Genomic DNA, 16,946 nt, shown 5'->3' with positions numbered 1-16,946 from the left:
AAAATTCATGTGAATACACCCTAACTTTCCAGTTTTCCAAAATCGTGAGTTATTCTAAAGTGATTGAAAACACAACAGCAGCAGGTTGTCCAGATGAAGGCCAAAGGGGTGACCCTATGAGCCATAGCAAGAGAAGTTGGTTGTTCCAAGTCTGTGATTTCTAGAATATTGCATCTTTACAACTTCACAAACTCATTCAAGTCCCCCTGCTTGCTCCCAGAAGACAAATGCAAGAAAGGAAAGGATAATTGTTCAATGATGCAACTGGAATTGCTCCAGCACTGAACAGGGTAAGGATCTGTCTCGTTGTACAGTTTCTTAAAGTTTAGTAGCATTTGAACTAAAAGCCCATTGCAGTGACCAAACCTCTCATTAGCAGAAATAATCAAAAGGCTGGACAATCCTTTGCTGGGGAGCTTATGGTGTGGACAGATGAGGAGTGGTTCATTTCATTTTAGTGATGTAAGCAAGATTAAAGGGGTTTTTTTTTGGATCTGCTGGGGGACATTGGGGCAGATTTACTTACCCGGTCCATTCGCAATCCAGCGGCGCGTTCTCTGCGCTGGATTCGGGTCCGGCCGGGATTTATTAAGGCAGTTCCTCCGCCGTCCACCAGGTGGCGCTGCTGCGCTGAAAAGCATCGGAACGCACTGGAGTTCACCGAGCCGGGCTGAGTGAAGGTAAGTGCAAGCTCCGCGATAGATTTTTTTTTTTTTAAATGCGGCGGTTTTTCCGAATCCATCGGGTTTTCGTTCGGCCACGCCCTCCGATTTCCGTCGCATGCATGCCAGCGCTGATGCGCCACAATCCGATCATGTGTGCCAAAATCCCAGGGCAATTCAGGGGAAATCGGTGCAAATCGGAAATATTCGGGTAACACGTCGGGAAACCGCGAATCGGGCCCTTAGTAAATGACCCCCATTATGTTCCTTGATAGACTGTCGAAAGACTGAACCCAAAATCTGTCAGTAAAAGGGGGTGGAGGAAGTGTCATGGTTTGGGCAATGTTTTTTTGCAGCAGGAGTTGGACCTCTCATACATCTACATGGCAGTGAATGGAAGGGTGTAACAGAACCTCCTTCAAAAACATGTGGTCCCTTCCTTGCGTTCTTTGCTCAGCCAGCAATTTTCATGCAATGTCCCCTCCCACTGCAAAACATATAAAGAATATAAAGTTCCTTGAAACAAAGTCCTGATTTAAACCCAATAGAAAACCCCTGGAAAATCCTTGGTGACAAAGTTATGGCCTAGAAACCCACAACAGAACTCTGGAAGAGACTGGAAGGCGCAGAATCCCAGCAGAGCCGTGAGTGATATCCCATGGCCGGTGCTGAAGACAATTACAGCTGGTGACTGGTGGGACCTTCAGAAAATGTAATTATAATCTTTCTCTGTGCTACAGTCATTGATGTTCTCTAATTGTCATCATCACATTTATTTGCAAAACAAAAATGTTCATTTACTTTGGTAATTTTGTAAAACACTGCCAAAAAATCCATCAAATCTTAATCCATGGAGATTACATTATTTCTGAAAATAATCAAGTGATCATACATTGTTCTCTAATTTTGATCTCCGGGGTATATATAAGTATTGGCTAATTGCCTAATATCCTGCCCCTTGTACCGTATTTTTCGGACTATAAGGCGCACGAAAAATCCTTTGATTTTCTCAGAAATCAAAGGTGCACCTTATAGTCCAGTGCTCCTTATATATGAACCGTACTTACAGACAACAGCTGCCTTGAACTGTGCACAGGTCTGCCCCCTGCTGGTCATTCATCCTTCTAATCAGGTGCGCCTTATATATGAACCTAGATGTTTTAGCAGGCATTCAAAGATGGTGCGCCTTATACTCTGGTGCACCTTATAGTGCGTAAAATACAGTATATATAACAAAAACTTGAAGTTACATGGTCAACCCCTTTAACACTGTAATCCACATACGCAGAATGACTTCCTTCCTAGTCCCTTGCAAGGGCTGAAGTTAACATTTGGGATATCACTAGGGGGAGTCTGCGGCTGAGTTATAAGTGAGTGGACGGTGGCTGCAGGCTGCCAGGGAATGACCATTTTATAAGTTTTTTAATTGATGCCATTCAAATGGAATGGAGTAGTATATAACTCAGCATTTTATATTTGCTGACAGGTTCCCTTTAAAATCTCTCTGACAAGTTCACCAATGTCAGCCGCCTGTATACTGCGCTCCAAGCTTTTCTTATCTGTCCGTCCACCTTTGTCACCCTGTTCAGTAACCTATCATGAGGTGACTGAGTTTGTTGTAGGAGAAGGTGCAGTACAAGTAGATCAGAGTTCTTTATAGTTTTAAAAAAGGAAAGCTATAACATATATATTTGTATTTATAACTTGTATTTTGTCCCACATATAAAACTGATGAGCTTATTAACCCCCATTGCTGCCAGTGTCCTTTTTACTTGCCAGCTTCAAGGGCTCTGGTAGATATTTCCAGAGCCCCTTTGTGCTGTAGCTTCACAGGCTGTTACAATGAGCAGGGGTCTCCCCTCTTACTTGCTCTTCCTACTGCTGCTAGATCAGACAGACAGGCAGACAGGCTGAGGGAGAGAGCGGGGTTTTTGGGTGACGCATGTTGTACTCATTGTAGCAGCCTGTGAATCTGCAGCACTGAGGGGCTCTGGTAACACCCTCAGGCTCATTAGCATAATGATAAAAGTTGTTTATAGAATGAAGTATGACATGGATAACATATATAAGAAGATTACCACTGTCACAGCACCTGGATCTGTAAGTAGGTGCCCCTGTTTTATCATGATGGATTTTGATGGCAGATTTTCTTTAGAATTCCATGCTGTGTACTGGGAAAATGGAAAATAATTCCCAATGCTGGCAAAATTGACAAAAAAAAACAAAAAAAAAACCACCATTTTTTTGTGGGCTCAATTTTCACTGTGTGCACCAAATGACGCCTTCCCTTAATTTTTGGGGTCTTTACAATCACAGCGATAAAAATGTTTGAGTACATTTTAAAAGATGTAAAACCTTTTGTACAATAATTAATTCTTCATTTTGCCATATTCTGAAGCCAATCACTTTTTCATACTATACGGATCTGTGTAAGGTGTCATTTTTCTCAGGTTGAGATAAATTTGCATTTCTACCATTTTGGGACTGTACAACTTTTGATCACTTTTTAGCCAAAGTTTTGTGTTGAAAAAGCGTTGATTTGGACGTTATTTTCCTTTATTGTTTTTTAGGACATTATTTTCCATCTAATATTGCTAGATCAGGACTTTTGGGACACGGTGATACCTAACCTGTTATTTCATTTTTTTAATTCTGATCTAGGGAAATTGGATAATTTGAACTTTACATTTTTTTTAAATACATTTTGATTATTTTTCACTTTTGTTGGTTGTATAAAGTCAAGGAGGAGGACTGAAGTCACCGTGGGGAGCTCTGAACGCCTCCTCCTCTGTGATTGATATCATGCATCAGACTTCAGGAGATTTGGTTAGTGATGTCTCTGAATGTAGGACCTTCAATTACAGTGATAGGGGCTTTCTAAGGAAGAGAGAGCTTGACTTCAGTGCTAAAATCTCCGCCTCCTTGACTTTTTACAACCAAACTACTTGTCACTTCATAGTACATTTCTGGATGATGCCGCCACACTGGGTCATGAAAGACACACGATCTGGAAGGTGTTCAGTTCAGCTTGACAACATACTGGTAGTGGTTTATCAGGTTAATTTCTGCTGATAGTTTCCCTTTAACAAGAAAGTTGGCTCAGGAGGCTTAGGCTCCCTGATGTATCTTGCAGGTGGCTTTGTCGGTGGGCAAAACTACCATGCAAACATTTAAGGTGAACGTTCACATGGTCTAGGTAAGTACTAGAGATGAGCGAACACTAAAATGCTCGGGTACTCGTTATTCGAGACGAACTTTTCCCGATGCTCGAGTGCTCGTCTCGAATAACGAACCCCATTGAAGTCAATGGGAGACTCGAGCATTTTTCAAGGGGACCAAGGCTCTGCACAGGGAAGCTTGGCCAAACACCTGGGAACCTCAGAAAAGGATGGAAACACCACGGAAATGGACAGGAAACAGCAGGGGCAGCATGCATGGATGCCTCTGAGGCTGCTTAATCGCACCATTATGCCAAAATTATGGGCAACAGCATGGCCATGACAGAGTGACAGAATGAAGCTAGATAGCATCTAAAACATCCAATAATTGACCCTGACACTATAGGGGACGGCATGCAGAGGCAGCGGCAGCAGGCTAGAGAGTGTCATGGCGACATACCCTAAATGGACTCAGGCTTCAAACCAATGGGTGGCAGAGAGGAACCAAAGGAGGTGAGCAAGAAGCGCTCAAATAATATCGGTACATGATAAAAGTTTGCCAGTATATTTTGTGGATTACACAGCAGGGTGGCGACAAAGTTAACATGGAAGCCATGAAAACAACCCAAAATTCTGCCTGACACAGCTCGTTTGATAAGGGGACCATGTATGCTTACAGTTCATGCCAGTCGCTGCACTGGCTGCCAGTCTCCTTTCGAATACAGTTTAAAATAATAATAACCCTCATCCATAAAGCTCTGTATAATGCTGCACCCCCCTACCTCTCCTCTCTTATCTCAGTCTATCGCCCAACCCGTGCTCTTAGATCCGCCAGTGATCTTAGATTAACCTCTACCCTAGTGCGGACCTCCCACTCGCGTCTCCAAGACTTCTCTAGAGCTGCACCAATTCTATGGAATGCTCTGCCCCGGACTATCAGACTAATACCTAACCTCCAAAGTTTCAAACGTGCTCTTAAAACCCATTTCTTTAGGCAAGCCTATAACACTCATTAACTGCATGAAGTTTTAACTCTTCTACTAACCCGTCCTGTGTCGTCCTCCCATCTGTTATCCAGCAACCAACAGGCACCAGACTTCTCTGCAGTCCCATTCACCCTGGACCTGGTATATAAGATGACGGCTGAGTGGTTCAAGCGACAGCAATTCCATTTATTATATTTTTTTCTATTCCCTAAGAAGAATGGCTTGACCATTAAATATTCTTTTACCTCGTGTTACCCCATCATCTTCATAAACCGTAAGCTCTGGCGAGCAGGGACCTCACTCCTGTTGTTCCATACAAATGTTGTGCTCTGTTACATTACATTTGTATTTGTTTCCTATGATTTGTAAAGCGCTACAGAATATGATGACGCTATATAAATAAAGATTATTATTATTATTATTATGGAGGCAGTGAACTAGTAGTAGATTAAAGGTGCTGCAACTATGTTAGTTGGATCTTGGGATGGAGCTGGCGCTCTGCAGCCAGGCGAGCTTTCGCCAATCCAAGCCCCTGTCTCTAGGCTACTCCCCAAACAGCACTTCTAAGAACCTTTTGTATAAGATCAAGTGTAGTAGCGTTCTTATAAGTTTAGGATATGGCGGGTGAGGGGAATGTAAACAGATGCGCAAGAAGCGCTGAAATAATATCCCTAAATGGTAAAAGTTTGCAAGTATATTTTGTGGATTACACAGCAGGGTGGCGACAAAGTTAACAACTTTGATGTGGAATGCCCTGTAATAGCTCTTGGGCGGTGTGCCTTTTATCGCCTAGGCTCAGCAGTTTCAGCACCGCCTGCTGTCGCTTAGCGACGGCACTGCTGCTGTGCCTAGAGCTACCGACTGATGGCGCCATGCCCACGGATGGTAATTCGGAGGAGGAGGAGGTGGAGGAGGGGTGGGAGGAGGTATAGTAGGCCTTTGAGACCTGGACCGAGGTAGGCCCCGCAATTCTCTGCGTCGGCAGTATATGACCAGCCCCAGGGTCAGACTCGGTCCCAGCCTGCACCAAGTTAAGTGTAGTAGCGTTCTTATAAGTTTGGGATATGGCGGGTGAGGGGAATGTAAACAGATGCGCAAGAAGCGCATGATGCGCATGGAGCTGGCGCTCCGCTGCCAGGCGAGCTTTCGCCAATCCAAGCCCCTGTCTCTAGGCTACTCCCCAAACAGCACTTCTAAGAACCTTTTGTATAAGATCAAGTGTAGTAGCGTTCTTATAAGTTTAGGATATGCCGGGTGAGGGGAATGTAAACAGATGCGCAAGAAGCGCTGAAATAATATCCCTAAATGGTAAAAGTTTGCCAGTATATTTTGTGGATAACACAGCAGGGTGGCGACAAAGTTAACAACTTTGATGTGGAATCCATGAAAACAACCCAAATTTCTGCCTGACACACCTCGTTTGATAAAGGGACGATGTATGGAGGCAGCTATATGGACGACTTTTGGAGGTAGCAATGGAGACAACGTGTGGAGGCTGCTATGGAGACAATTTAATTTGGATAGTGCCTGTATGTGGCAGTCCCAAACATTTTTCAAACCAGAGGAGCAGGTAGGTGGCCCTCCAGTAAAATGGAATAGATTGAGTGCCTGTATGTGGCAGTCCCAAAAATTTTTCAAACCAGAGGAGCAGGTAGGTGGCCCTCCAGTAAAATGGAATAGATTGAGTGCCTGTATGTGGCAGTCCCAAAAATTTTTTAAAACAGAGGACCGGGTAGGTGGCCCTCCAGAAAAATGGAATAGATTGAGTGCCTGTATGTGGCAGTCCCAAAAATTTTTCAAACCAGAGGAGCAGGTAGGTGGCCCTCCAGTAAAATGGAATAGATTGAGTGCCTGTATGTGGCAGTCCCAAAAATGTTTCAAACCAGAGGAGCAGGTAGGTGGCCCTGCAGTAAAATGGAATAGATTGAGTGCCTGTATGTGGCAGTCCCAAAAATTTTTCAAACCAGAGGAGCAGGTAGGTGGCCCTCCAGTAAAATGGAATAGATTGAGTGCCTGTATGTGGCAGTCCCAAACATGTTTCAAACCAGAGGAGCAGGTAGGTGGCCCTGCAGTAAAATGGAATAGATTGAGTGCCTGTATGTGGCACTCACAAAAATTGTTTCAAACAGAGGACCGGGTAGGTGGCCCTCCAGAAAAATTAAATGCATGAAGTACTATAGCAAGAGCCAGTGGGCCCTGTCAAAAAATAGCCATTTTCCTCTGCTTTACTGTACAAAGAGGAGGAGAAGGAGGAAAATGAGGAGGAGGAGGAGTGGATCAATTATTCAGGTTGAGCTTCCTTCACCTGGTGGAGATTGGAAATTCTGAGAAATCCAGCCTTTATTCATTTTAATAAGCGTCAGCCTGTCAGCGCTGTCAGTCGACAGGCGTGTACGCTTATCGGTGATGATGCCACCAGCTGCACTGAAAACCCGCTCGGACAAGACGCTAGCGGCAGGGCAGGCAAGAACCTCCAAGGCGTACAGCGCCAGTTCGTGCCACATGTCCAGCTTTGAAACCCAGTAGTTGTAGGGAGCTGTGTGATCATTTAGGACGATGGTATGGTCAGCTACGTACTCCCTCACCATCTTTCTGTAAAGATCAGCCCTACTCTGCCGAGACTGGGGACAGGTGACAGTGTCTTGCTGGGGTGACATAAAGCTGGCAAAAGCCTTGTAAAGCGTACCCTTGCCAGTGCTGGACAAGCTGCCTGCTCGCCTACTCTCCCTCGCTACTTGTCCCGCAGAACTACGCACTCTGCCGCTAGCGCTGTCAGATGGGAAATACTGTTTCAGCTTGTGCACCAGGGCCTGCTGGTATTCATGCATTCTCACACTCCTTTCCTCTGCAGGGATGAGAGTGGGAAGATTTTGCTTGTACCTTGGGTCCAGGAGAGTGAACACCCAGTAATCGGTGCTGGAATAAATCCTTTGAACGCGAGGGTCACGGGATAGGCAGCCTAGCATGAAATCTGCCATATGCGCCAGAGTACCAACGCGTAAGAATTCACTCCCCTCACTGGCCTGACTGTCCATTTCCTCCTCCTCCAACTCCTCTTCTTCTGCCCATACACGCTGAACAGTGAAGGACTCAACAATGGTCCCCTCTTGTGTCTCGCCAACATTCTCCTCCTCTTCCTCCTCCACCTCCACCTCCTCCGATATGCGCTGAGAAACAGACCTGAGGGTGCTTTGGCTATCAACAAGGGAATATTCTTCCCCTGTCTCTTGTGACGAGCGCAAAGCTTCCGACTTCATGCTGACCAGAGAGTTTTTCAACAGGCCAAGCAGCGGGATGGTGAGGCTGATGTTGGCGGCATCGCCACTGACCATCTGTGTTGACTCCTCAAAGTTACTCAGCACCTGACAGATATCAGACATCCACGTCCACTCCTCATTGTAGACTTGAGGAAGCTGACTGACCTGACTACCACTTCTGGTGGAAGTTGACATCTGGCAGTCTACAATCGCTCTGCGCTGCTGGTAAACTCTGGATAACATGGTCAGTGTTGAATTCCACCTCGTGGGCACGTCGCACAACAGTCGGTGAGCGGGCAGTTGGAGGCGGCGCTGCGCTGCCCTGAGAGTGGCAGCATCTGGGCTGGACTTCCTGAAATGCGCACAGATGCGGCGCACCTTCGTGAGCAAATCAGACAGATTGGGGTATGTCTTGAGGAAACTCTGAACTATCAGATTTAACACATGGGCCAGGCATGGCACATGTGTCAGTCTGCCGAGTTGCAGAGCCGCCACCAGGTTACGGCCGTTGTCACACACAACCATTCCCGGCTTGAGGTTCAGCGGTGCCAGCCACAGATCAGTCTGCGCCGTGATGCCCTGTAATAGCTCTTGGGCGGTGTGCCTTTTGTCGCCTAGGCTCAGCAGTTTGAGCACCGCCTGCTGTCGCTTAGCGACGGCACTGCTGCTGTGCCTAGAGCTACCGACTGATGGCGCCGTGCCCACGGATGGTAGTTCGGAGGAGGAGGTGGAGGAGGGGTGGGAGGAGGAGGAGGCATAGTAGGCCTGAAACACCTGGACCGAGGTAGGCCCCGCAATCCTCGGCGTCGGCAGTATATGAGCAGCCCCAGGGTCAGACTCGGTCCCAGCCTCCACCAAGTTAACCCAATGTGCCGTCAGCGATATATAGTGGCCCTGCCCGGCAGCACTCGTCCACGTGTCCGTGGTCAGGTGGACCTTGTCAGAAACGGCGTTGGTCAGGGCACGGATGATGTTGTCTGACACGTGCTGGTGCAGGGCTGGGACGGCACATCGGGAAAAGTAGTGGCGGCTGGGGACCGAATACCGAGGGGCGGCCGCCGCCATGAGGTTGCGAAAGGCCTCGGTCTCTACTAGCCTATAGGGCAGCATCTCCAGGCTAAGCAATCTGGAGATGTGCACATTAAGGGCTTGGGCGTGCGGGTGGGTTGCACTATATTTGCGTTTCCGCTCCAGCGTCTGGGGTATGGAGAGCTGAACGCTGGTGGATGCTGTGGAGGATCGTGGAGGCGACGATGGGGTTTTTGTGGCAGGGTCCTGGGCAGGGGGCTGACTAGCAGCTGACACAGGGGAAGGAGCAGTGGTGTGCACGGCCGGAGGTGAATGGGCTTGTTGCCACTGAGTGGGGTGTTTAGCATTCATATGCCTGCGCATACTGGTGGTAGTTAAGCTAGTAGTGGTGGAACCCCTGCTGAGCCTGGTTTGGCAAATGTTGCACACCACAGTCCGTCGGTCATCCGGTGTTTCCTTAAAGAACCTCCAGACTTCTGAAGATCTAGCCCTCGCCGCAAGAGCCCTCGCCACGGGAGCTTCACTAGTTGACACATTTGGCGCTGATGCACCAGCTCTGGCCCTGCCTCTCCGTCTGGCCCCACCACTGCCTCTTCCAACCTGTTCTGGTCGAGGACTCTCCTCCGTCTCAGAAGCACTGTGTTCACCCGGCCTCTCAACCCAGCTTGGGTCTGTCACCTCATCATCCTCCGATCCCTCAGTCTGCTCCCCCCTCGGACTTCCTGCCCTGACAACAACTTCCCCACTGTCTGACAACCGTGTCTCCTCATCGTCGGACACCTCTTTACACACTTCCACTACGTCAAGAAGGTCATCATCACCCACAGACTGTGACTGGTGGAAAACCTGGGCATCGGAAAATTGCTCAGCAGCAACCGGACAAGTGGTTTGTGACTGTGGGAAGGGTCCAGAAAACAGTTCCTCAGAGTATGCCGGTTCAAATGCCAAATTTTCCTGGGAGGGGGCAGACTGGGGGGGAGGAGGCTGAGGTGCAGGAGCTGGAGGAGTGGCGATTTCGGTGACATGGGTGGACTGCGTGGAAGACTGACTGGTGGACAAATTGCTCGAAGCATTGTCAGCAATCCACGACATCACCTGTTCGCACTGTTCTGGCCTCAACAGTGCTCTACCACGAGTCCCAGTAACTTCAGACATGAACCTAGGGAGTGTAGCTCTGCGGCGTTCCCCTGCTCCCTCATCAGCAGGTGGTGTCTCACCCCGCCCAGGACCACGGCCTCTGACCCCTGCAGTAGTTGGACGCCCACGTCCCCGCCCTCGTCCTCTACCCCTAGCCCTCGGGTTAAACATTTTTAAAATGAGAGTTATAACTTTTTTTTGTTTTTTTTTGTGTTTTTTGTTTTTTTTTGTGTTTTTTGTTTTTTTTTGAGTTTTTAAAACCAAACAATGCTATCCTATTGCTATGGCTATTTTCTAGCCAAGTATCAAAGCACACTACTATGCCAGATGAGATGACACTGAGTTAGTGCCTAATTGAAATCCAACCCCTACTAAATTTTCCCACTTCGGTCTTTGCTATGGATATGTGCGTCACTAAGCGCAGAACACAGCAGTCGCAAGTCTCACTACAAATTGCTCAGAATTGGCTAGTACATGCACTGCAGAAAGTACAGCCACCAGCAGATCAACCAGAAATCAAATATATAGAACGCTACTGTAGGCGTAAGTAAGCTCTTTGTATTCTCCTATGGCTATTTTCTAGCCAAGTATCAAAGCACACTACTATGCCAGATGAGATGACACTGAGTTAGTGCCTAATTGAAATCCAACCCCTACTAAATTTTCCCACTTCGGTCTTTGCTATGGATATGTGCGTCACTAAGCGCAGAACACAGCGGTCGCAAGTCTCACTACAAATTGCTCAGAATTGGCTAGTACATGCACTGCAGAAAGTACAGCCACCAGCAGATCAACCAGAAATCAAATATATAGAACGCTACTGTAGGCGTAAGTAAGCTCTTTGTATTCTCCTATGGCTATTTTCTAGCCAAGTATCAAAGCACACTACTATGCCAGATGAGATGACACTGAGTTAGTGCCTAATTGAAATCCAACCCCTACTAAATTTTCCCACTTCGGTCTTTGCTATGGATATGTGTGCCACTAAGAGCTAAACACAACGGTAGCAAGTCCCCCTGCTAATTCCTCACAAAATGGTACTAGATGCAAATTAAAATAAAAAAAGTAGAACGTTATTGTAGCCCTAAGAAGGGCTGTTGGGTTCTTTGAGAATCACTCCTGCCTAACAGTAAGCTAATAGAACACCCTAACGCTTTCCCTGACCAGCAGCAGCTCTCTCCCTAGCGGCATCCAGACACAGAATGATCCGAGCAGCGCGGGCAGCGGCTAGTCTATCCCAGGGTCACCTGATCTGGCCAGCCAACCACTGCTATCGACGTGTAAGGGTACCACGTCATGCTGGGTGGAGTGCAGAGTCTCCTGGCTTGTGATTGGCTCTGTTTCTGGCCGCCAAAAAGCAAAACGGCGGGAGCTGCCATTTTCTCGAGCGGGCGAAGTATTCGTCCGAGCAACGAGCAGTTTCGAGTACCCTAATGCTCGACCGAGCATCAAGCTCGGACGAGCATGTTCGCTCATCTCTAGTAAGTACCACTGCCTTCTCACCCCTCCATGCCCCCTTGGCGTGGAGATGCTGTAGAGGGATTCGCAACACAATTTGCAAGGCATTGCGATTATTTCGGTTGTCTGGCATAGAAGCCCTGATAAATGTCGCCCCCCCCCCCCCATTGTGTGAATATAGCCCTGACATGAGTTATTGATGACATATAACCTGTATATTATGTAACTACAAGGGGTAGATGTGACACCCCTGGAGGCCAGAGGAACAAGGAAATGTTTACTTGAGCTTTTACGGGAATTACAGTCATTGTTATTGACATTTCTAGGTACAAGACATCTAAACCGCCTACATTTTTCTCTCCTTACTTCCTCATAGACAGAAACACAAATAATGAAGATGAATCATGTGATCTATGAGGTAGAGAGAAAACAAGAGCCGTCGTCTGCTCCTACACCTGCACACCCAGGTAAACCAACACAAAAAAGTTATTGATCAATGGTTGAAAAGAGAAAACCAGAGTGACGTATGATGGATATGGTAATCTTATCATGTGGAGCCAGGACGAAGTGCAGCTACTGTATAGGTGAACATACTGTGTGTTTGTATTCATAAGAGCGTAGAAACAGTGTAAAAAAAAAGCGTAGAAACGCGCTATAAAAGTGTTGAAACACACTAAAAAAGCGTAGAAACGCAATATAAATGCGTAGAAATACGCTAAAAAAGCGTATAGAAAAAAAACTATAGAAGTGCAGAAACACTATAAAAGTCTGGTGCCCTCTATTATTTAGTCAGTACTTTGTAGGACCACCTTCAGCTTCAGTGACAAGTCTGTAGGGGGAAGTCTTCATCTAGAGCAGTGGTGGCGAACCTATGGCACGGGTGCCAGAGGTGGCACTCTAAGCCCTTTCTGTGGGCACTCAGGCAATCCCTCCAAAACAGAGTTCACCAAACAGGACCAAATCCACCAAATCTTCCTGCAGTCCCAGGTACGTTAAGAGATGCTGCTTTCAACACTTCATATTCAACAGCGGAAAAAGTGAGGTGTTGACAGAAGTGCATTATCTTTGGAAGTCATCCTGCTGGACCCTCCATTCTTCCTGTTCAGAAACCCTAAAGAAAAGCCACAATGATGACTGAATTTGCCCCCCTTCTTTCAACTGTATTGGTGGCCTCAGGGGGCTGATATGATTAAAAGCTGTGACAGAGCATGGAGCAATAAGTTACTGCTTAAAATGCCATGTTGGCACTTCCCGGTAAATAAGTGGATTTTGGTTGAAGTTTGGGCACTGTCTCTGTGTGTCCTGCAGCGATTCTCATCACTGATCTAAAGGATGAAAGTTTTGCCCACTCTTCTTTGCAGCATGGCCTTAGCTCAGTCAGATTGGTCATAGCAATTTTTCTGTAAAGTCACAAATTCTCCATGGGATTTAGGTCTGGACAGTGACTGGACATTTCATACACAGGAATATGCTTTGATGTAAACCCTTCTACTGTATCTTTGGCTGTATGTTTTAGGGAGGTCAACTAGATGGAAGGTAAAACTTTGCCCAAGTCGTAAGTCTTTTACACGTTTTTCTCCACGCAGGGGCGTAACTACAATGGTAGCAGCCTTAGAAGCTGCTATGGGGCCAAGGAATCTGGGGTATTGGGTGTATGCTTTATGGGTGTGTGGTGTGTATTTAATGTACAGTATGTGTGTGTATATGCTGTATGTCTGTATATGGTATTGTATGCATGTGTGTATTTGCTGTATGTGTGTATATGCTGCATGGAGGTTCATAGTACTGTATGTACACTCATCGGCCACTTTATTAGGTACACCATGCTAGTAACGGGTTGGACCCCCTCTTTAGCCTTCAGAACTGCCTCAATTCTTCGTGGCATAGATTCAACAAGGTGCTGGAAGCATTCCTCAGAGATTTTGGTCCATATTGACATGATGGCATCACACAGTTGCCGCAGATTTGTCGGCTGCACATCCATGATGCGATTCTCCCTTTCCACCACATCCCAAAGATGCTCTATTGGATTGAGATCTGGTGACTGTGGAGGCCATTTGAGTACAGTGAACTCATTGTCATGTTCAAGAAACCAGTCTGAGATGATTCCAGCTTTATGACATGGTGCATTATGCTGCTGAAAGTAGCCATCAGATGTTACAGGGTACATTGTGGTCATAAAGGGATGGACATGGTCAGCAACAATACTCAGGTAGGCTGTGGCGTTGCAACGATGCTCAATTGGTACCAAGGGGCCCAAAGAGTGCCAAGAAAATATTCCCCACACCATGACACCACCACCACCAGCCTGAACCGTTGATACACGGCAGGATGGATCCATGCTTTCATGTTGTTGACGCCAAATTCTGACCCTACCATCCGAATGTCGCAGCAGAAATCGAGACTCATCAGACCAGGCAACGTTTTTCCAATCTTCTACTGTCCAATTTCGATGAGCTTGTGCAAATTGTAGCCTCAGTTTCCTGTTCTTAGCTGAAAGGAGTGGCACCCGGTGTGGTCTTCTGCTGCTGTAGCCCATCTGCCTCAAAGTTCGACGTACTGTGCGTTCAGAGATGCTCTTCTGCCTACCTTGGTTGTAACGGGTGGCGATTTGAGTCACTGTTGCCTTTCTATCAGCTCGAACCAGTCTGCCCATTCTCCTCTGACCTCTGGCATCAACAAGGCATTTCCGCCCACAGAACTGCCGCTCACTGGATGTTTTTTCTTTTTCGGACCATTCTCTGTAAACCCTAAAGATGGTTGTGCGTGAAAATCCCAGTAGATCAGCAGTTTCTGAAATACTCAGACCAGCCCTTCTGGCACCAACAACCATGCCACGTTCAAAGGCACTGAAATCACCTTTCTTCTCCATACTGATGCTCGGTTTGAACTGCAGGAGATTGTCTTGATCATGTCTACATGCCTAAATGCACGGAGTTGCCGCCATGTGATTAGCTGATTAGAAATTAAGTGTTAACGAGCAGTTGGACAGGTGTACCTAATAAAGTGGCCGGTGAGTGTATATGTGTGTATATGTGTGTATATGCGTGTATATATGGTGTGTATACTATATGTATGTTTATGTTGTATGTCTACATACTGTATATATAAGTATGTTAATGTGTGTCTATATGGGTGTATAATATGTATATTTTTAAGGGGGAAGGGGCCCCAATTCAGAAATCTGCTATGGGGCCCAATCTCTCCTAGTTATGCCCTTGCCTCCACGGTAGGCCTATATTTAGCTCCGTCCATCTTCCCATCAATTCTAATCAGTCTCCGATGAAACAAAGTATCCCCACAGAATAATGCTGCCAAACCATGCAAGTGCAGTTTTGGCTTTCCTCCAAACAAAGTATTTAGCATATAGGGCAAAAAGTTTCAGTTTGTTTTCATCTGACCATATACCTGCTGCCTCCCCTACATATGGCAGGACTTCAAATAATGGCTTTCCTCTTTCCCCTCTTCCATAAAGGGCGTATAAAACTAATCTGTTCTGTAGACAACCCCCCCCCCCCCTATGGGCATCTTGGCTGCTTCTCCTTGCCTAGGCAATGAGTTTAGGGAGATGGCCATATCTTGGTAGGTTAGCTGCTTCCATTTGGTAATGTAGGATGCTTTGGCTAAGTTTTTAAAGGAAACCTACCATCCGAAATCTGCCTGGTGGTGGGTTCCCAGTGACCTTCTAAACCCTAATCTATCTCTGGCAGAGGCTGCGGTTGCGTGGAGTAGCCTCTCCGGGTAGCAAAAGCAGAGGCTACTTCACTCCCCCGTATCCTCTGCCATAACTCCCACTGGCTCATCCCCAGCCCGCTGCTGCCCTGCCTCTGCGACCTCTGCTCCTTTGGGCGCGTGAACCATTGGGCGAGGTGTGCGCCGAAGACAGAAGGGATCAAAAGAGGCTACTGAGACTACCCAGTAACTTTGAAAAAAAATTGCTTATATAAGATATGATTTTTATAAAGGGAACACTGATCTGGGGCACTAAAAGTCTAATGAAAATAAGCATAGCACTTGTAAAGAATACCAGAACCTGCCTTATTAGGTAGATCTGTGATGGGCATCAGAGAGCATGGGGCTGAAAATATGTACACGCTATACTTTTCAGTTTTTCAATCTGCTAAAATTTGCCAAGGCATTATGTATGATGGCCGTTACCCTTCATAAATATTTGATATTTTACATGATAGAGCAATGTGTTGCAAAAATATTCATACCGTTTAACTTTTCCTAATTTTTAAAATGTTACAGTTACACTCACATAAAAAAAATGGTAGCATTCCAAGATACAAACAAAAACCGTGGTACCTTAAATTCACACATGACCACTGCAATGTTTTAGCCTGTAGGATCTGCTGCTATTTTATTTTTACTACTGTGTATTGGATGGGTGGGTGCTGTCACATGGGGGTGTTTAGATGCACAAGGCAGGCGCCCAGGAGTGGGGCTCGGCCCAATGATATATGTGTTTCCATAGTCGGAATCCGTACTGAGCATCCAAACTTACCCATCCTCATGGATGATATCAAATTAGCCCAAATTTTACGGGACGGATGTAAAGTGGTACCACGCAGAGCTCCGACACTAGGGAATCAGGTTTCCCCGAGTTTGTTTTATGAAGATTTAGGGCATAACAGCAACCCCACTTGGTTGGCTACCAAAGGTTTTTACAGATGTAGTGCATGGGTGTGTACCACATGTAAATTTGCTAAAATCACGAAAAAATTCTCGAATACTGACAACACAATGACACATGATATTAATAAATATCTCAATTGCAACAGAAATTATGTAGTTTATGTCATTAGATGCAGCACATGTGCGGTTATGTACACTGGGTGCACCATACGGAGGTTCAAAGAAAGACTAACAGAACATCTCAGAGATATCACCAACATCAGAAGAGGAAACTCCCACATCAAACATATGTCAGGGGCCGTCAAACACTTCACCGAGGTTCATCAAGGTAACGTTTCAAGTCTTGAAACTTTTGCTATAGAACAGATACACAAAGGAAGAAGAGGGGGTGACAGACAGAAAACACTACGAAACAGGGAGGCATTCTGGATCTTCCACTTAGATACAAGAATACCAAAAGGTTTAAACTATAGACATGAATTTTTATTCCACTATTGATTTTTTCCTCATTGGTTTTCTATTGTCATTTTCCCCGTCATCTATATAAATATTTATATCCTTATTCCCATTCCACACCCATGTAATAAACTATTCTCGTGGTTCTTTTCCATCATCCACCTT

The sequence above is a fragment of the Engystomops pustulosus genome, chromosome 8 (assembly GCF_040894005.1).
Source record: "Engystomops pustulosus chromosome 8, aEngPut4.maternal, whole genome shotgun sequence".
NCBI lineage: Eukaryota > Metazoa > Chordata > Amphibia > Anura > Leptodactylidae > Engystomops > Engystomops pustulosus.
This window is presented reverse-complemented; position numbering follows the sequence as displayed.